Source organism: Bidens hawaiensis, unplaced genomic scaffold, assembly GCF_021521415.1.
Source record: "Bidens hawaiensis isolate Kalapana, Puna unplaced genomic scaffold, B.hawaiensis_p1.1 tig00053170_1, whole genome shotgun sequence".
Taxonomy (NCBI): Eukaryota; Viridiplantae; Streptophyta; class Magnoliopsida; order Asterales; family Asteraceae; genus Bidens; species Bidens hawaiensis.
The window spans coordinates 17,300-38,437 of record NW_027499577.1 but is presented as its reverse complement, the minus strand read 5'-3'; the positions used below and the strand labels follow the sequence as shown (position 1 = coordinate 38,437).

At 34.2% G+C, this 21,138-nt stretch overlaps 1 pseudogene; it reads left to right on the top strand.

Annotated features, from left to right (window-relative positions):
• The first annotated feature begins 14,760 nt into the window (after positions 1-14,760).
• LOC143599991 (disease resistance protein RUN1-like) lies at positions 14,761-19,170 on the top strand (annotated as a pseudogene).
• The last annotated feature ends 1,968 nt before the right edge of the window (positions 19,171-21,138 follow it).

Sequence of the window (21,138 nt, the reverse complement as noted above, 5' to 3'; positions counted from 1 at the left end):
AATACTAGCCAACACATCTAAAATTCATGAAATTTACCTTTCACCATTGTCGGTTTCTTCAATTTCTTCAAGTTCTTCAAGCCTTCGTTGACTTTCAAGCTTCTAGACCCTTATACCTCGATTATCTATTGTTCCATTCATCGTTTGAGTAAGTTGTCTTCTTCAATATTGTAGATTTTTATCTGAAGAACAAAAATCCTCTATCAATTTTGCCTATTGAGGGAGTCTCGGTGGTCAATTGGACTCAAACCCATTTAAGGGCAGTCAACAACTTAACTTTGACTAATCAATTTCTCATGCTTCTGGTCAGAACCAGCGTTCAGTCCAGCAGACTTTTATTCTCGTAACGAAATTTTAACGCTACTGACCAAAACCCAACTTCTGACTCGTTGTTCGGATTCTGGTCAGTACCAGCTCGCTTAAATCTTAAAACAAACATAACTTAAAATCTAAGCGTCCGTTTGGATTGATTCCAGCGGAAACGAGTTCGTTTTTGTTTATGTTATCATATCCTAAAATATCAGATTCTGAATTGTTTATATCGTTTGAAATGTAGTGGACGACACGCTTATTCGTTAGCTCGCTTAATCGTGTTTATATCCGTTTGTCATTAATCTAAGGTGAGTTTATCATTCCCCTATTTTACCAACTTTTCTAAACATTTTGGGGACATATGCATACGTATCCGTATTTCATACTATATATATATTCAAACAAATGCATACGTGTTATTGTGAGTGATTTAATCAAACATACGTGCTACTTGCTTACTTGTGTTACCATTCAATCAATCGTATATTGTGATTACTATTCAATCAATCATATAGCGGGTGTTCCTGCTCGTGACCAACGCCCGATTCGCTTGGCAACGGTCTACATACTTGTTTTTGGTTTGATTATATTTACCATACTTATCACGTCATGCCTATTTATATTGTTGTGTCAAAACTGGTGATATTCTCACTCAAATTTATGTTGACAAAACTCCATTTTATACGCATATGCAAGTTGCTTGTATTGAAAGATTGAAGCTTGGACATGTAGACAAGACCTTAGGATATAATCAAGATAAACATTATTTGAGCTTATATTCATATTTGTAGATTGTTTGTTATAATTGGATAATGTGTGCATTATTTGAATAAAATAATTAATTAGGTATTGTCACATTTTATATATGATAGTATCTTCGAGCAGTGAGCAATCGGATCACGCCCCGACATTTCCGCCTTAGGTTGAGGTGTGACATTACAACACACACATAAATGAAAACAAAATGTCATATTTAAAGCCTAACATAAATATTGTAGAAGATCTCCTCCCACTAAAGCTAAACGCGTACACCGAAGCTCTCATCTCGTATCCATATTTCCTGCTCACTTTAATTATTGACTTGACCATAATATATTTAACGAGTTTCACCATATTAATATCGCTAGTCACAAATATTGGCCTTACATATAATTTAACAAACATTAAATGAATAAATCCCAACAAAATCCACATAAGACATTTTCTCCACAAAGCAACTTAACCTAACCGAGTATGTTACAACAATAGATCAAGTTTATTTAAGCATCAAATATAACCAACCTAGCAGTTCATCCCCATGGTTTATTTCCATAACTAAAATCAGAGTATCCTTAATTGTTTAGGCCAATTAATTTGGGTCATCTTTTTTGGTTACGAGTCATTCTTGTTAGTTTGATTGCTCACCCAAGCCCAATCCACAGAACTGGATTGGCTTGGAGACGGTCTACTCAACCCAATCATTTAGTTTGTTGTTTTCTTTTAACTGTAGTTAGCAGTTGACACTTAATTTTCAATTTAAATGGATAGCACTGTATGAACAATTATTATTTATATGTATTTTGTTTGGAACATTTTAACAAGAAACAAATGCTGAAAAATAAAAGAGTTATGTGTAAAGGAAGGACTACTACTTGTGTAACTTCCTATTTTCTTCCATTGAAAATTATAATGATTGAATCTTGTCTTTTTGTCGACCATATATGAGGCGGTACCTTTTCCATATACTTCAACTAAACCAAAATAAGTTCCTTCTTTTAAAACAAATAACTTTATAAAACCCACATTAGCAAGAAGCTAAAGGGGAAACAGAATCAAAGTTACATCATCACGGGTTTTTTAACCAATCAACGAAACTTATTCTAACTTTAGAATATCTACTAGAATATCATAAAAATGAATAATTAACAATATAATCAAAGATTGACTCATGTTTATTTAGGCCTGCAGCGAAGAACTAAACACAAATATTTATTTAGGGATTATAAGAATTTTAAAATGGAAGAGTTCTTGTTTAAAACGACTAACCAAATATGAAAGTTTCTATTTTTAGGGCTTATTCGATCCATACAAAATAATAATACCACTCTAGAGGGCTTATTCGATCTTCTCTTCCTATTTTTAAGTGACAGAAAATGCAATCCATTACGTTGCACCATATATCTAAGGGTATGTTTGGTACGGGGTAATGGAATAGATGAGGGAATGGAATGGACGTAGTAATGGAATGGAGAAAGGAATGAAATGGATCATTACCATTCCATTGTCATGTTTGGTTACCATGTAAGAATGGAATGATTAATCACTTTATCATTATTAATATTTTTATTAGTAATAATAATAATAAATAAATAAATAATATTAATAATAAATGAATATTCATAATAAGTATTTTTAAGACCTCGTGCTGCAACGAGATCGTTAAACTGTATATGCGTTGTGAAATGTTAACTCATCTAATTTAAAAATAAAATATATTGATAATGTAGTAATAGTTCTAATATAATAATAGTTATATTATAATATACAAAACGACAATGATAATATAATAACTATAATTAGAAAATAATAATAATAATAATAATAATAATAATAATAATAATAATAATTATGATGTTGACTTTTTGACCTTTTCATTTCTTGAAAGAATGAAAAAAAAACACCCATACCCAAAGGAATGAAAATCTTAAAAATGGAAGGAGTTTCATTCTATTTGGAATGATCCATTCCATTCATGCATGGTAACCAAACATGTTTTTTTTCATTCCTTTGGAATGACTTGTTACATTTCACCTTCCATTCCTCCATAACAAACACTACCTAAGTTTCTCTTTATTGAAAAATAAAACTGTTTTGAACACTAATTTTGAGATATAATTGGATAATTTGTATATTGTTTTGAAGTTTTAGACTTTTTTGTTGTAGGTCCTCTAGATGGATCTCAAGACTTAACCCGGATCAATCCGTGTTGTTGGTTAGTGGAAATCACCAACGACACTCGGATCTCGGATCTTAGTTTGTTATTACAAAAGAGAGAAAAAGAGAAGTAGGTGAAGAGAGAAACTTTTCCTTGGAGTTGTGTGTTGTGTAAAAGTTATGGAGAAATGGGTAAAGTGCCCTTTATATAGGGTCCCCATTTTTCCAAACTTTACATAATAAACCTACAAAATAAACGTATCGAGTACGTACTACACCGACTAAAGCAAAATAAAACGACATACACAATCCTAAAAACAATATATAATATTGGCCCTACAATCTCCCTCTAGGATTGAGTATGTCGTGGAACCTTCATCAAGTTCTTTGCTTCGTCTTTATTTCTTGAAACTTAGTACTTGTCTTGATCCAGGATTTTGAACCAGATTGGATCTCGGACAATTCTTTATTTTCCAGTCTTGTAGACTTAAACTTCAATCTTATTTTATGGGAAGGATCGGCATCAGCAAATTTTAGAAACATCAGATGCGAGAGGCTCGACATCTAATTTTCTTTTGTTGACTTTCTTGAGCTGACTGGTTTCTTTCCTTGTCTTCAGAAACAATCATTTCATCTTTAATTTCAATCACCAACTTTCACGTTCTCTTTTCTTTTAAGCGTTTCTGCATCTGCAACTCTGAGCATACTTGATCTTGATCTACCTGTCCATGTACACCTGCACAAAACTTAGAACGAATAAGATACGTTCACAAACCCTCTCGAGGGTCAAGAAGAAATCGTTCATAGGCCCTTCCAATTTCAGTCCCTCAACTTGTAAATGATTTGTTTAAGTCCCAGATTTCTAACGAACTTTGCATAAACGACCTTAACAACAAAACACATGATTTTGAATGAAACAAAGTTTATAAAATATGTACGAACATAATAAAACTTCAAATCTTTTTGGCATTTTCATATATTTTAAAATAACGAAAATATATACATAACATTTTGAAGTTGAAACTAAAATAAAACAAAATCAAAATAAACAATAAGAGATAGGAGTAAAGATGAAATTAATATTATATATCAATAATATTTACAGAATTTTCTAATGATTTTAATATTTTTGTGAGAAGGATCACAACATGGAATCATTATTGATTTGCAAAGCCCTAGATCGCGTTTCCATTTTGAAATTATTATGACACAAGTTCATCATTGACTGTAGATATCGTCCTTTTTATTAACTTGACAAGTGTTTTGATGCTAGAGTGATACATTTGAGGTTCGATTAGGCACAGTGCTTATGTGGTCCCCACTTAATCAGACATGTTACTGATTCTATCATATCTCAGGCTTATTTTGTGTTAACATATCACCTCAACTTGACTTAAACCTTTCTTAGTTGATCACAATATTCTTATTAACATACTTGACTTATTGTACACTGTACACATGACATTTTGTGCTTTGCACACTTGACTCGATATAGAAAGATTAAAATAAAGCAGAAGTTCAGGCCATAACAATCAGGTCGGATAATACCATATTATCGCGCAGAGAAAGTCCAATGCTTGAACAAAAGAAAGAAAATAAAACAAAGCAGAAGACTCAGGGCTTTAAAAATCAGATCTTGTATGACTACAAACGTAGAAAGTCCAAGGCTTGAGTCGAAAATAAATGAAGAAATAAAGCAGAAGTTAAAATTCCTAGGACTGACTCCTTTTCTGACCCTTTTTCTTTTGTTTTTCTGACTCTTTTGTTTTCTTTTTCTTGCTTTTCTTGACCTATTACTTGACTCTTTTCTTGACTTAGTGAAAATTAAAATTGACACTGACTTTCATAAGACTACTGTGATTAGGTAAAGAGAGGCTTGGGTATGACATGTGTAGTTACATTTTTGCCTTCATGAATATGACTTCACGGAATCATGCAACCGCTTCTTAAACGTATAGCCACTAGTACCGGCAAGAATTTAGGTTTATATCACCCGACACTTACTTGTTTGTCAAGCCTACCTACACATCTGTAAATGATTTTGTGGACTTTTGATCTACTCTTTTCATGCACTAAGATCATTGCATACCAATGTACTATCATTTTTCACATGGTCGGATCAATTCTTAATTGAAAATTTTAAATATCCGACTACCTCTATGAAGGAGCTCCCTCTAAGCGGGATAATACTTTTTGAATTTTTGAAATTTTTCTTTAATATGAGTAAAATCTTTTTGTTAAGTCAAATGACTCGTTTTAGTTTTTCTTGAAAGCAAACTGAAAATCTTTTTGGTGAGTTAAACTTAACTCAATTTTCTCCCTCTAAAATTGTGATATATTTGAAAAATATTTACAATTTTATATACAAAAAGATAGATAGGTTGTTCTAATCAAAATTGATCATGCCGAGCGATTCAACCAAAAATTCAAATCAGGCATGATCGATGGCTATAGTGAAAAGGTCAGCAAAGTTGTTGTCAGATGGACTATCTTAGGCAAGCATTATCACATTGTATGACAAAGTTGAAGAGATTCAAACCGAGATCCAACAGCTGATGCTGGATCCATCACTTGAGAGAAGCAGTTGGACGAGATTGGTTTGAGAAACGCTCGATTGTTGTTGAACCATTTAAACAAGGCTTCCCTTCCTTGAAGTTTGTCCTCCCATGTCGCTTATGAAAGACTTGAATCCGCCATCGAATGGTTTAGCATCAAATAGCAAGGGTTCGTCTCCCACCATATGCCGGGTGCAATCACTATTTAAGTAACTAATACTATTGATAGTCCTCCTTAATTGACCCTGCATGCACTAAGCGTTCAAATAGACATGGGTTCCCAGGATACCTTTGTCCCGGGAAGGTCAACCGTAAATCGACCAAACTTGATTTTATTTCCTGAAAACCATTTATTTCTTGTTGGGTCCTCACTTGATGAAGAACAGTCCTTAGGAATCCAAGTAAAAACTTGTTCCTTGGTTTTGAAAATTTTGGACTTTTCTTTTCTTGATTTTGAAACAGTTTTTAGTGAATCCTCAGACTTTACAGTCTTAGGATCCTTTTTGATTTTATCCTTCTTGGTTTTCCAAAAAGGTTTCTTTTTGTGTTTTACTTTATTTACTTTGGATCTCACATCCATTTCACTAGGTTCACTATCAGCTTGATCAGTCCTTGAATCAGGGCTACTAAAAGCTCCTTTTGGGGACTGACTAAGCCGCCTTTGAATATCAAGTTGTTGCTTGAACAGTGCTTGCAATGTGTTGCAAGGTGAGAAGAGTGACCACACAAAAAACAGCACTTTCTCCTAGGAGTGTTATAGAACTCGTCTGAACTATAATGTGGTTAGTGCGGTGGGAAAGGTGATCCTTGGAAAGGAACATAATTATAAAACACATTTGTGTAATATGGATCAACAAAATTTTGTTGATAATGACCATAGTAGTTGTTATCACAGAAGTATGACTGAGGATCTCTTAATTGATTGGTTGTTTGAGAAAATGATCGTTTATTTGGTGGAACATATTTACACGAAGTACTTGTCTTTTCATTTTCAAAAACTTTGCTATTACTTGAATTATCCTCAGTCTCACAACTTGATATGTTCACCTCAACAGGCCTACTTTCGTTGACACATTTTTCAACAAAAGTTTCATCACATACGGTTTCATAATCTGAGTCAGAAGAAGAACATTCATTTTCATTACAAACGTTTGTACAACTATCATCACTTGAATTTTCACAAAATACATAATTTGACCCTGACTTTAAACTTTCCAACATGGATTCACAAACTTCATTATAAACTGGATTGTTAATAGTTTTGGTTAGATCCACACATTATTTAAAACGTGGTTCTAACTTTCTTTTTAGCTTACAACCCAGGTTAACCGTCCCATATTCACCACCATTTACATCACCAGCTGCTACACAAGACACATTGATGTTAGATTTATCAGATGATGGGACTGGAGCAGCAGTTTGAGAGGCAGCATGAACAAATTTCACAGGCGTTGGTATTCTACCAACCCCGTATTCCATTTCTTCCTCTAGAAAAGTATTATAGCTAAAGTGGGGCAAGCTGGTGTAGTTATCATTGAATGGTGGTGGTACGGCAGTGTAATCATACCCCAGCCCCGCTTTAACTTTTGTACTTATCTGGGCTCCAATAAGATCATCTAATTTCTCAGATGATGCTTCAAATCTTTCAACTTGCTTTTCTTTTTCCTTTTTATCAGAAACTTCAAGTTTTAACTTTTCAATTTCATCTTTTAAATCATTAATTATGTTTTTATAATAAATAACATTATGCTCTTTTTGAAAAATTTTAAGTTTAAGATTTGCTACATCATCATGGTGAGATTTAATCTTTTCAACGTAGATCTTGTCAGCCTATACATATTCAGCATTTAATTGACGAAGTTTTGCATTTTCTTTCAAAACTTCGTCCTGAAGATATCTATAATATGTAACCTTATTTATGCAAGCTTGAGTGCACAGATTGTAATTTACCTCATCGACTGGTGATGTGTCGGGAATGATAGGACATGCATGACTGCTTTTACCGGCAGCACTTGTCCCAACTTTATTACTTGTCTCAACTTTATTTTATTGTTCATTTGGAGCTTATCTTTCATTATTTCAAAAAACTTGATGGTAGAAGTTAACTCTGAGAGTGTCATGGTATTCAGGTCTGTGGTTCTCTTTATGGTAACAACATTGACACACCATGAGTAAGGCAATGAATTCAATAGCTTCATGTTGATCTCAGACAAACTATTGATGATACCGACACTTCTCATTTTGGTGACGAGCGACTCAAATATGTTGATGAGAGAGGTAACCGATTCTTCTTTAATATGTGTAAACATATCGAATTCTCCTTTTAACATTTTCTTTCGGCTTTCTCTCATATCCAGATTTCCTCCAAGCTTAGGATCATAAGACATTTTTTTTATAACTAAAAAGAACGACTCAATTAAAAAAATAACTCAATTTTTTTTAACAACCCAAACTAACAATGTGTTGCAAAAGAAATAATTCGTTTTCGACCTAGCGAAAAACAAAATTTGAAGAAACAAACTAACTTTTATAAACCTTTAATAGGTGACAAACCAAACTAACAATTTATATATATATATATATATATATATATATATATATATATATATATATATATATACTCTATAATAAATGTTGGCCTCACAAAAATATTCAAAGGTCAAACTAGTTGAATTACAAGAAATGATTGCACCATTTGTGAGGACTGCAAATAAGGCTGAGGGGTGTGGGGGGCTCTAATGGGTGCTTTAGTGGGGGCTCCAGCCAATAATATTATGACGTGTGGCAGAGAGAGAAACTGGATAAGGGGGGTGTTGGAGCCCCCGTTGGAGCCCCTGGCCCTGGTGTGGAGGGGCTCCAGCAGGGGCTCCAGCGAATTTTTTTTTATTTTTTTATAAATATATTCAAACAACGTATTATTAAAAAACTCATAAATTATTAAAAAAACACTCATTAATAAAAAAAACACATTAATATCTAAAAATAAAATAAAAATAAAAGTACTAAAAAAACATTATTCTTATTCTTCGGCTTGGTCTTCTTCGATTAACCTCTTTCGGATACGTTCCTTTTGCTTTTCCATTAGCATTTGATCGACCGGATTTAGGTTACTGAAGTCTCTAGTAAGGAAGTCCAAATCTCTCATTCGACTTTTTTCCTTTTTGTCATTAGAGACCACCTCCATGGTTTTGTTGAATTTATTGAGGGATTCAACAAGATTGGCGATGTTTACGGCTTCCCCCTCAGCCGGTTTTTTCCCCTTGGCGTCCATTCCCAATGGCCGCCTCCTCGGCGGTGAAGACGTTTCATCCTCCGCAATGTTTAGGTCGAATCCAACGCGGCAATCCGACCCGATTGAAGTGCTATACGCTCCTGACGAACTAGTTTTAGTCCGTTTCGGCCGTACTTCCGCATCAACGTCCGGCGCCACCAGCTCAACCCACTTGGAACACCTTTTCAACCTCTCCCACAACTTTAAATCGTCCCACGTCTTCACCGTCCCATACCTCCGCAAACACTCCTACTTCCACTCTTCGACCGTGAAATTGTAAACCGCCAAATCATCACTGCCACTTGGTCTCATACGACCGCTGTTCCTGTTGAAAAGATTAGTAAACAAGCCGACAAATTTTCTGATTTCGGACCACCGACCCGAAATCATATCGGCGTTCCGCTCTGTACTCCCAACGAGCGTATAGAACGTCTCCCTAACCTTTGTCCAAAAAATCTTGCTCTTTTGGTAGTCGGCTGCAAAATGAATAAATAAATTAGATTTCCATTTAACTTTTTTATTTAACTTTTTTATTAAAAATCATTTTTAAAAACGTTAAAACAATTACCGCAACGCCGATCCTCAGAAATGACTATCCAAGCCCGACACAAGGCTTCCTTCTCATCCGATGACCACTGAGTGGTTTTCCGTTTCGTCCTCGGAGTCGAAGCCGGTCCCGACCCGTCCGTTGCAACTTGTTTTTTCCGGTGGACGCGTCTTCTTGGTCCCGTAGCTTCACCGTGTGATTCTTGTGTCTCCGGAACAACAAAGTTAGGAGACGGTTGTATATTGGATGGTTGAAAGCTGGATGATTCTTGCGGCCCCGAATAAAACATCGGTTGGTGCGGTGACGACCATAAATCGTCGTCAATATAATCTGAATCTAGGTTTGGGTACCAATTTTCAGCCATTTTTTTAAAAAAAAGTTGGGAAGATGGGTTGATTTTGGGTTTTATTTTGAAGTTGCGGTGATTGATATGGGTGAAATGTGGTATTTTATAGATGAAAAAAAGGTTTTTTTTTAATTAAATAAGAGCCAACGGCTCTTTTAAACACCACCAACGGGTCTTTGCACACTCCCCTATGCCACTTTATGCCCTCCTCTGCCGCTAACCCCATCACGCCTGCTTGGATTTTCGTGCTCGCGCCCCGTTCGCGTCCTGGATAGCGCCTGGTGGTGTAGTGGTCGCGCCTGGGGGCGCGAGCGGAGGGGCTCTAGCGCCCCAGTTGAAGCCCCACACCCATCAGCCTAAAAACTAAATAATCTGACAGACTTCAAACACAATTAAACTACACTTCAATCTTTCACTGATATTTCTCCCCGTTATTCCTTTTTTTCAAAAATTAGTCTTTTCTTCTCCATCATCAAAGTAATGGATACAAACCCAACAAACAAGATCAACAACACAACTCAACAAATTTCAGTTGCGGATTTGCGATTGGCTTGGATGGTGGGTGCGATTGGATGGTGGTTTGCGGTTGTCTCCAAGGTGAATGCGACTGGATGGTGGTTGATTACGAGATGGAAGATGGTTGGTTACGAGATGGATGTTGGATGCGAGATGCGAAACAGGTTTTGCGGTATGGATGCGAGATGCGAAACGGGATTTGCGAAGATGGATGTGAGATGGAAACAGGTCGGAAAGCTGGATGCGAATCGTTTTGAAATCAAGCGAAGCGAATTTTAATATGCGAAAAAAAAAAATTTTGTATGCGAAATTCTTTTTTTTTATGCGAAATTGATGATTGATGCGATGCGAAAAAAAAATTTTTGTATGCGAATTTTTTTTATGCGAATTTTTGAAGGGATGAATGCTATGCGAATTGAAGACCGGAATGGTATGCGATTTTTTTTTTTATGTTCTTTATTTTTTATGCGATGAGAACTATCTTTTTTTTTTAGATCTCGCTGTTTTCGAACTGATTTAAGATCCAACAATATCCTAAACCAAGTCCAAGCTGAAATCCAACAAAAATTAAGAATAAAATCCAAAAAGTTTGACCCGAAAACCACAAAAAGTCGAGCTGAAAGCTTTGATACCACTTGTAGGTCCTCTAGATGGATCTCAAGACTTAACCCGGATCAATCCGTTTTGTTGGTTAGCGGAAATCACCAATAGGATCTCGGATCTTAGTTCTTTATTATAAAAGAGAGAAAAACAGAAGTAGGTGAAGAGAGAAACTTTTCCTTGGAATTGTGTGTTGTGTAAAAGTTATGGAGAAATGGGTAAAGTGTTCTTTATATAGGGTCATCATTTTTTCAAACTTTACATAATAAACCTACAAAATAAACGTACAAAGTACGTATTACACCGACTAAAACAAAATAAAATGATATATACAATCCTAAAAACAATATATAATATTGACCCAACATTTGTACCATTTATGTATGCATATATATTTATGTGACTTTGTGAATTTGAATACAAACGTATAGAAAACAACAGTAAAAAGAAGAATTTTAGAATTTTGTATAATTTGTTAGCAACATGAACCCAAATGACATACTCATTTATCTATTGGTCGTGCTGCAATCAAGTTAAGTTGCAAACGTGTGTTTCATGGATGAGTTACGATAAATGTTTTCATATCTCTAAGCAGGTTAGCCTTTTAAATCTAAACTATATATGGGTTTATAATTAACTTACTGTAAATTTAAGGGGGTTGACAAAAATTGAACACAAACATGGTTTACAAATCGATTCGGTAAATATATTATACAAGACAACCGGGTGGAGTGGACCCGCCAAGTAAACCGTTCAAATATAAATAAAACCTGTCGGATAATAGTTTTACACTAAGACTGGTTTATGTTTAAACGAGTTTACACTCAACTTACTATGTAATAAAATTAACTCAAGAATAAAAAAAAGAAAGAAAGAAAATAAATCCTAAAAGAATCCACGTAGGACATTGTCTCCACAAAGTAACATAACCAACTATGTTAAAAGCAATACATAGTTAATCGGTTTAACATGTAATTTTCTCTAAAACAAGATTGTATATTATAATCATTTATTATTAATATGTATTTTGTATATTATGGATCAAATATATTTCATCATTAAATATAACTCTCACGTCATTCGTTTCAGAGTTGTAGATAAATAAAATAATATACATTTAGTTCGATTAGTTTGGTTCAGCTTTTCTGGTTATGAGTGAGTTTAATTTGTTAATTTCTTAAACCGTTGTTAGCGGTTTAACATGTAATTTTATTGTAGCGGTTTAACATGTAATTTTCTCTAAAACAAGATTGTATATTATAATCATTTATTATTAATATGTATTTTGTTTAGAAAATTCTAACAATGGACAAGTATTTATTAAGAAACTAGGTTAGTATCCCGTATGATACACGGGTTGGTTAGATAATATTTTGATTTTAATAAATGAATATAAAGATTTATAAAATCGAATAAATTACAAATTAAAAAAGAAAAAAAGAATCATGATAAAATTATCAAAAATCTAAAAAATTATATTTATATATAATTGTGCATGCCTAGCTGGTAACACCTGAATTATATAAGAAAAGAATATCATTAATCGAATATTTTGATTCATAAATAGTATAAGAAAACAAATGAATTAACATGTTTTCCATATAGTTTTTCGTGATACATCACAACCCTAAAGAAACTTGGTCATATTGAAAAAGTTTGTAGAGATGCATCTACTTATGCTAGTAGCATTAAATTATACATGTTTGATTTACAAACAAAATATGAGAAACTGCCAAAAAGATAATCAGATGAATATGATAAATGGACAGCCCAATATAATCTTAACCAAAAAAGTTACCCGTGCTAAACTATGAAATACATATAATTATTCATAAATGAATACATCTATTTATTTTACTTATATAATATTGACAAGAAATAACGTACGTTAACTTTGCAGATAAGTTACTTACACAAATAAGAAGTAATACATAGATCTGTAACAACGTTTCATTTATGATACAAAAAAAGACAAATTATTGCACAGTTCATCAGTTATATCAACAAAGTAGACATGTTCTACAAATGCATCATTATCGGTTCTCAAAATTAGTCATAAGCGTAACATTTACATTAAATTTATTAAGTTTGTAAAGTCTCATCAACTTTTTCCCCAATTTGAAAATTACATGGGAACCTTATGGGTTCAAAGATCTATTGATATGAGAAGATGTAACATTATCATCAATAAAAACACATATATAGTGATAGAAATTAGAAAATACTATTTAATAAATTCAATATTATTGTAAAAAATTTAAGACGCAGTTAACCTAGATTATCATAAATTCAACTAAAATCAAACAGGTAAACAAATCGTAAACCTTAGAGGTTTATTATCGAGTTTTGGAGAAATCATGAAAGTATTTACAAATAAATCGATATAACTGAGATTTGATAGATGGAATAGCTTGAGATTATGTGATTGATTTCTTATTCTCTAGATAAGATTTCAAACTGTAATTTTTTGTGTATGACATCACTTAGGGAGAGTCAATTACGTCAGATATGATTTAGGGAGGCACGAAAAGTCAGCATGTGTGTTATAAATTATATGGAAATTAATATAAAATTTTTTTATAAAAAAGGTTTGTTACGAGATACCCATTCCCAATTTTGATTATTTTTTTTAAAGAAAAAGAGTTTTAATGAAAATGGTACAAATAGAGACATATATACTCTCTTTCATTACATGTGATTATATTTTTAATGCATGATGCATAAGTGTTATGCGATTCTCATAATTTTCTATTTCAAATTAGTTTTGAACTGGACATTTGTATATATATATTATGATTCATTATAAAGATTAATGTAATATTGAAATGAAACCGAGCACTGATTCTTTAGGCTAAGTCCTTTAATCTTGTTTTTTAAATAATAATGATGATCCTTGGAAGAATAATATACACTCATGTGAGTCATGTCCGGTGGAGCTCCTTTTATTTTTTGAGTCTCAAAAGTTACAATAATATTATCTTACAATGCTACACCATTATTATTAGTTATTGCTATTAATTACTAAATAATTAATTCATAATAGGAGAGCCATATTTAAAGAAAGGGTTGGTTACGAAAACCATTTACTATTTTGATTATCCACTTATTTAAATGAAGAAAAAAAAAAACTTGCCAAGTGACATAAATATAATCTAATTAGGTGCCAAATGATACAAATAGTTTTTTATTTATTATAACAGGAGATTCCAAAATCGAAAGACTTTTGTGTAAAGGAATGACATGTAACTTCCTATTCTTTTCCGTTGAAAATTGAGATAGCAATCTTATGTTTTTGTTGACTAAATAAGAGGTTTTACATTTTCCAGGTAATTGCATGTACTTGCTTTCCAAACAAAATAGCAACTCTTGAAGGATCATAAACTTTCCACCGGTCGATAAAGATTTCACTTCATTCGATCATTAAAGCCTACATCCAATGGCATCTACTTCAGCATCATCAGTTATTTAACAGATATTTGTTTTTAGTGAAACTAATTATTAAAGTTCCAGTTCTTTTCATTGAAAATTCATATTAGGAAACTTATCTTGACCAAATAAGAGGCTTTTCTCTCTCCACCTAATTGCTCTTGTTTTTCCATCAAAATATCAACGCTTGTAGTCATCTCTTTCAACTTTCTAATCACTCAATTCACATAAACTTCCCCCAATTAAGATTTCCTTTAATTTGATCCAACATTTAATGGCATCAACTTCTGCTTCATCAGTTCAAAAGAGCTTCAAGTATGATGTCTTTTTGAGCTTCCGGGGAGTTGATCATGCCCTTCACAATAAAGGCATTATAACGTACAAAGATGATGAAAAAATCCAGAAAGGATCAACGACCAGCTCATTAAAGACTCGAGATTTCACATCATTGTATTCTCCAAGAACTATGCGTCTTCATCATGGGGCTTAGATGAGCTTGTACAGATTATGGATTGTCAGACCGCTTACCCAGTCTTCTATGATGTGGAGCCCACCGAAGTCCGCCACCAAAGCGGGGCAGTTGGAGAAGCCTTTGCGAAACTTATTGGAAAGGTGAAGAGGAAGAGGACAGCGGAAGACGTAGATCTTTAATACTGCATTAATATGTAAGCAAAAGAAATTTCTCGATTTGTTAATACTAAGAAAGTTTGTACTTTGGCAAACAGGAAACTGAAGACGATGTTGAAAGATGGAGAAATGCTCTGAATGATGCAGCAGGCTTGGCTGGTTGGGAGTTGAAGAACAATGTTGATGGGTAATTACTTGATCTGATCATGCTATAAATTGCTTCATATACGAATGTATGCTGATACGTGAATTTTACTTTCGGGGCAACCTAAGGGTCGTGACAAGATGAGTAGGGATAAACATATAGGTGGTTAAAAAACAACTAATGATGATAAATTAATATCAAAGTTTCAATATTAACAACTAAAGGATCATCATCATCATCATCATCATCATCGTACTCAGTATATCCCACCAATAGCAAAGCTATGGTAGGGTCTGAGGAGGGTAAGATGTAGACAGCCTATGATACATAGAAGTATATTAAAATTTTAATTACCTATGAAGTCCCAAGATTGTCGGATTTCCTTTCTGGTGGACCCATTTTGATAATGGTTCCCATCCATCCTCAACGTATACTAAACCTCAAGAAAAAATACCAGATTTCGCTAGCTAGCTATTTTTTACATTTCCTACTTACCTATGGACCCTCCTTGCGAGGTGGATCCGCTAATGATTATAGGTTATAGATTTGAAATTAAATTTCATGTGGGATTTTGAGTAATCTTATTGCATCTTCTTAAAATTAAAATTAGGCGTGAAGCAAAGTTCATCCAAAAAATTGTTATAGACATTTCACTAAAGCTAAGTTTCGTCCATTGGAGCATTGATGAGAAGTTAGTAGGCATGGACACCCGAGTAAAGAATGTGGTTTCATCTTTAGCAACTGAATCTGAAGACGTTCGCATGATAGGGATTAAGGGGATAGGAGGTGGTGGGAAGACCACTTTGGCGAGAGCTGTTTTTGATCATATATCCAAATGGTTTGAAGGTAATAGCTTTGTTGAGAATGTCAGAGAAGTTTCAAAAGGCTCTTTATCTGGTTTGAAGGAATTGCAAAAACAGGTCCTTAAAGACGTGTTAACTGATCAAAACATTAATGTAACAAGTGTTTCTGATGGAAAAAATAAGATCAAAAGGATGATGCGAAGTAGAAAGGCTCTTGTTGTTCTAGATGATGTGGATGATATAGACCAGCTTGAGGCGTTAGCTGGTGAGCTTACGTGGTTTAAGGCAGGAAGTAGAATCATCATCACAACAAGAGATGAGCAAGTGCTGTTAGCACAACGAGTAAACTTCATTCATGATGTTAATTTGTTATCAAATGAGGAAGCAATTTGCCTCTTTAGTAGGTATGCATTTGGGAGAGAGATTCCAGTTCATGGGTATGAAGAGCTATCTAGAAAAGTTGTAAAGTATGCTGCTGGTCTTCCGTTAACAATCAAAGTTTTGGGTTCACATCTTTGTGGTAGAAGTGATCGTGTATGGGAAGATGCCACAGAGAGGCTAAAAACTATCCCTGAAGGTCAAACTTTGAAAAGACTGGAGATAAGCTATAATGGTCTAGAGGACGATCAGAAAGAAATTTTTCTAGATGTTGTATGCATACTGAAAGGTTATAAGAAAAAAGATGGAATTAGAATACTTGACAGTTGTGGATATTATGCTGAAATTGGTTTAAGTGTTCTTGAGCATAAATCTTTGATAACTGTTACTGATTACGGCCATTTGAGCTTCCATGACCATATAGAGGAAATGGGCTGGAATATAGTTCGTCGTTTGCATCCTAACAAGCCGAGCAGACATAGTCGATTATGGAATAAAGAGGAAATTGAATACATATTGGTTAACGAATTGGTAAGTTTCAAGTTTATATAAAGGTGGAAAACTAGGACTTCTTTGCTATGACAAATTTTCGTACCAGCTTTTTTATTTTATTTTATTTATTTGCAGGGAACTGAAGCAACAAGAAGTATAAAACTTGAAGATTCCAATATCCATCCAGATATTATTGTGAAAGGTTTAAGAAAGATGAAGCAACTTACATTACTTCACGTGGATGACAGATTTAATAAATTTGATATAGTAATTAACAAATACTTACCCGATTCTTTACAATCGCTATATTGGTATAAATACCCTTTTCGGTCTTTACCTGACACGTTTCAAGGAAATAACCTTGTTAACATTACAATGCCTTCCAGCAATATATATGAACTTTGTAAAGGGGGAGAAAGAAAGGTAAACCGATGGTTGTTCGGTTTTTTTGCATAACACAAATAATATTATATTTTATCATATTAATGCATCTATTTTTTCCTTATGACAGGTTCTTAAGAATCTTAAATTTCTTGACCTCAGTTATTCAAAGTTGAGAACTTTTGGCCTTAGCATGACTCCTCGTCTGGAAGTGTTAAATCTTCAAGGAAGTAGGGACTTTATAGAACTCCAAATGCCCGTTGATTGCCCGAACCTCAAATCCCTCAACCTCAGTTATTCTCAGGTGAGTCACCTTAACATTGGGGGGACTCCAAATCTTGAGATATTGCATCTTGAAGGATGTGGGGACTTTGTCGAACTCCAATTGCCCGTTGATTGCCCGAACCTCAAATCCCTCAACCTCAGTTATTCTAAGGTGAGTCACCTTAACATTGGGGGGACTCCAAATCTTGAGATATTGGATCTTGAAGAATGTTCTCATCTTAAAGAATTTCACGCTCCAATGGAATTTCTAAAAAACCTTGTCCACTTTCACTTAAGTGATTGCTTAGTTGTTGCAAATTTTGAGGTTGACAAACAACATGAATCAGCTTCTCTTGATTGCTTAGATACAGTAAAAATACATCTACGTTGTGTAGATGTATGCCCGCTACATGCTAGAAATGATTTGCCACGGTCTGAGTTTACATGTACATATGATGAACCTAGTTCCTCATGGAGTGGAAATCTTGAGAAACTTTTTCGTTTTGATTTTACATGCGGTTGTGAAAACCGTGAGTATCTTTTAGCAACTATTTGTCGCTTACAACATTTAAGAGAGCTTAAAGTTTTTGGAGGTATTCCTCGGAATCTCGAGCGATTAGAAAGTCTAGAAAAACTATCTCTTAGTGATCAAGAGTTTCAACATCTTCCGGAGAGCATATGTATGTTGAAACATCTAAAATCACTTCAACTTAATTCCTGTGGGGCTCTTGAGCAGTTACCTGAGAATATATGCAGATTAGAGTGTTTAGAGGACCTAAGCATAATGCTTTGCAATTCCTTACGAGATATTCCGAACAGCATATGCAAGATGAAATGTCTAAATCGTTTAAAGATCATGTATTGTGATAACATTAAGAAATTGCCAGAGGAACTTGGGAGTTTAGAATGTTTGAAAACGTTATGGATAACTTGGTACAGACATTAATCGTCTTCCTCAAAGCATTTATCAATTGAAAGGTCTACGTACGGGTCCAGGGAACAACTTGAATCGTATGGCTTTACATCGGCCATTTCTGAAGACTACATAAAAGGCAGGTACGTGGAGCTGTGAATAAGATAGTGAGTCAGTCCGGCGCCTAATATCTTAATCAGGTGAGAACGCTACATTAAAACTCCTCATTATTTAAATTATGCACACACCTGCTCGACAAAATGCATATGTGAGAATTTTCATCTTCAAATCAGAAATTTAAGATTTGTTGTCCTTCTTCTGTACTTTCGTTGTATGTGGTGCTTTTAACTGTTACCCGGATTTCAACCGGAGCTTGGGATTTTCGGGTCGTTTATTTGGTCTCATTCAGTGAAAACTGTAAACTGCACAAGTGTATAGTAAAACATTAGTTGTTTAATTGAATGAGAAACCTGTCATTGTGTGTGTTGTTCATTTCTTACTTAATCAACACTAATCTCAATACATACTTATGTTTGTTTAGTAGCGTCATGAAACACGTGTAAAACTTTTATATTGATGGTTTGCAGGGAGCTCTCAATGGTAAGTGAAATCAAGCAGCTCCCAAATCTCAGTGATGGATTGAAGGAGTTCAAACCGATTAGCTGCAATAACACTTGTTGATGGTGCTTGAGCTAAATTGTATGTAACTTTATTTCTCAGAGGCTTTTATATAACTGAAGACCTGAAGTTGGTATGGTTTTATTTTATTTTTTTGTTTTGTTTTTTTTTGTTTGTTTTTTTGCTTTCAGCTTCAATTTGTACTGTGATAAGAGACTGTTTGTATTTTCTGATGTGAATTTTATTTCTGTGTGAATCCTAACTTTTGCGAAAAATAGATCAAACTATGTTTAAAGAGAAATGTTCTCAAAATGGAACTGTTATTGTTGTTCCTGATACGTTTTTTTTTTTGCTTCTTAAGGGATCTCACTGTCTTCTGCTGTAAAAAGAAAGATACTTTCTGAAATGATCATATTATGTGGTTCTACATTGTTGCTGTTATTATGATAATATTGATCCTTGGTTCTTATTTCATATAAATAATGTTGCTGCAGCTATTTTGTTGAAATTATTGTTGAGTTTAAAGTCTTAACTCTATTTGGCTTTGGAATCCTTGACATACCAACTAAGAAGTTTTATGATAATGTTGCTAAGCATGCATGATTCCTGCAGTTGATGTTTCTCTAAATAAACCTTTTGTTTTCAACCAATGTCTTTATCTATGCACAGGTACCAATTATACCCATTTCATGAAGCAAAGGCAAACTAATTTTTGCTAAGATTTAGTACATGTTTTTACTCGACTAGTTCTAGCACGCCCATTCAGACCTGACCCATTTTTTTGTTGGGTTTAATCTTGATGGGTTTTTTGACGGGTTACCGGAAACGGGTCATGGGTCCTTTGATGGGTCATAACAGTTTGCACATTAATGTTTTGGTCAAGAGGTGGACCGAGTATTACGGAAGTGTGCGTGTAAAGTAAGTTGCATGTGGAGTTGTGGACCGTACTAGTAGGACTAGGTTGTTTATTTGTTTTCTATTTAAGTGCATGCACTTAGTTGTTTTGGATAATGAATAAAGTTGCATTCCAAATATTATTGTTCTTTCTTTTCTAAAACTCACGTACAAACTCTCGAATTGTTTTGTGTGTGTTATATTTGGGGCTTGAACCAACATTTTTTGCCCGAATAGGCCCAGAATTTCACTTTGCTTTTAGACCCCCAAATTGGTTGACCAGCCATGACGGTTTGCATAGTTGTTTTTATGTATGAAAAAGTCACGAGCACTCATATTGGGCAGAAAGAAAACATGCTTCGGGTCAGAATGGGTGGGCCATCTACTTATACAGCACCATATCTACTTGGCTATGAAAAATTACAATCAAGATTTTGAAATTTGAAGTCAAAATTTGAAAATGTAAGCATTCTTTGAAAAGGGACTCAAAAGTGTGGCAAACATATGCTACTTTACCAAAATGCCCTTTTTGTGTTGTGGTAATTAACTGAAGCCAACTGCAAGTTCAACAACCACCCCTCTTGCATAATTTTATATAGAAATTCAAGGAAGCTGGAGTAAACACCACATATCAAAACCGATCCTGGTGTAAACAATGTTATTAGTATCTGAGTTGAACACGCCTATTATAAATAACCATTTTCTAACTCGTCCCGTTCTTCCAGGTCTAATATTCACTAGTGGTTTGGGTCGGTTCGGTTAAATTCGTTTATTAAAGTATGTCAACCGAAACAAACAGAAGTATCTAGTTATTCCCGAAACTAAAGACCGAAGCGTTGTCAATTTTTTAGTTTAACTTGGGTCGGTTTTAGTTGGTTATGATTCACCTTTTGGTTTCTTTGCTCAATCCATCCCAATCCGCAAAATCGAACTGTCTTGACCAGTTCCGTCCACTACCGCCTCACCACTGACTACATGTAAATAATCCATCTTTACAGATAACATTCGTGAAAATGTGATTTATCATCTGCAGCATTATTTTTGTGCAGGCACATATGACAAGTTGGCTTTCTAAAGTCAAGAATCTTAAATTATTCACAATAAATGTACATATAAATACAAATATCACGTCTTCGG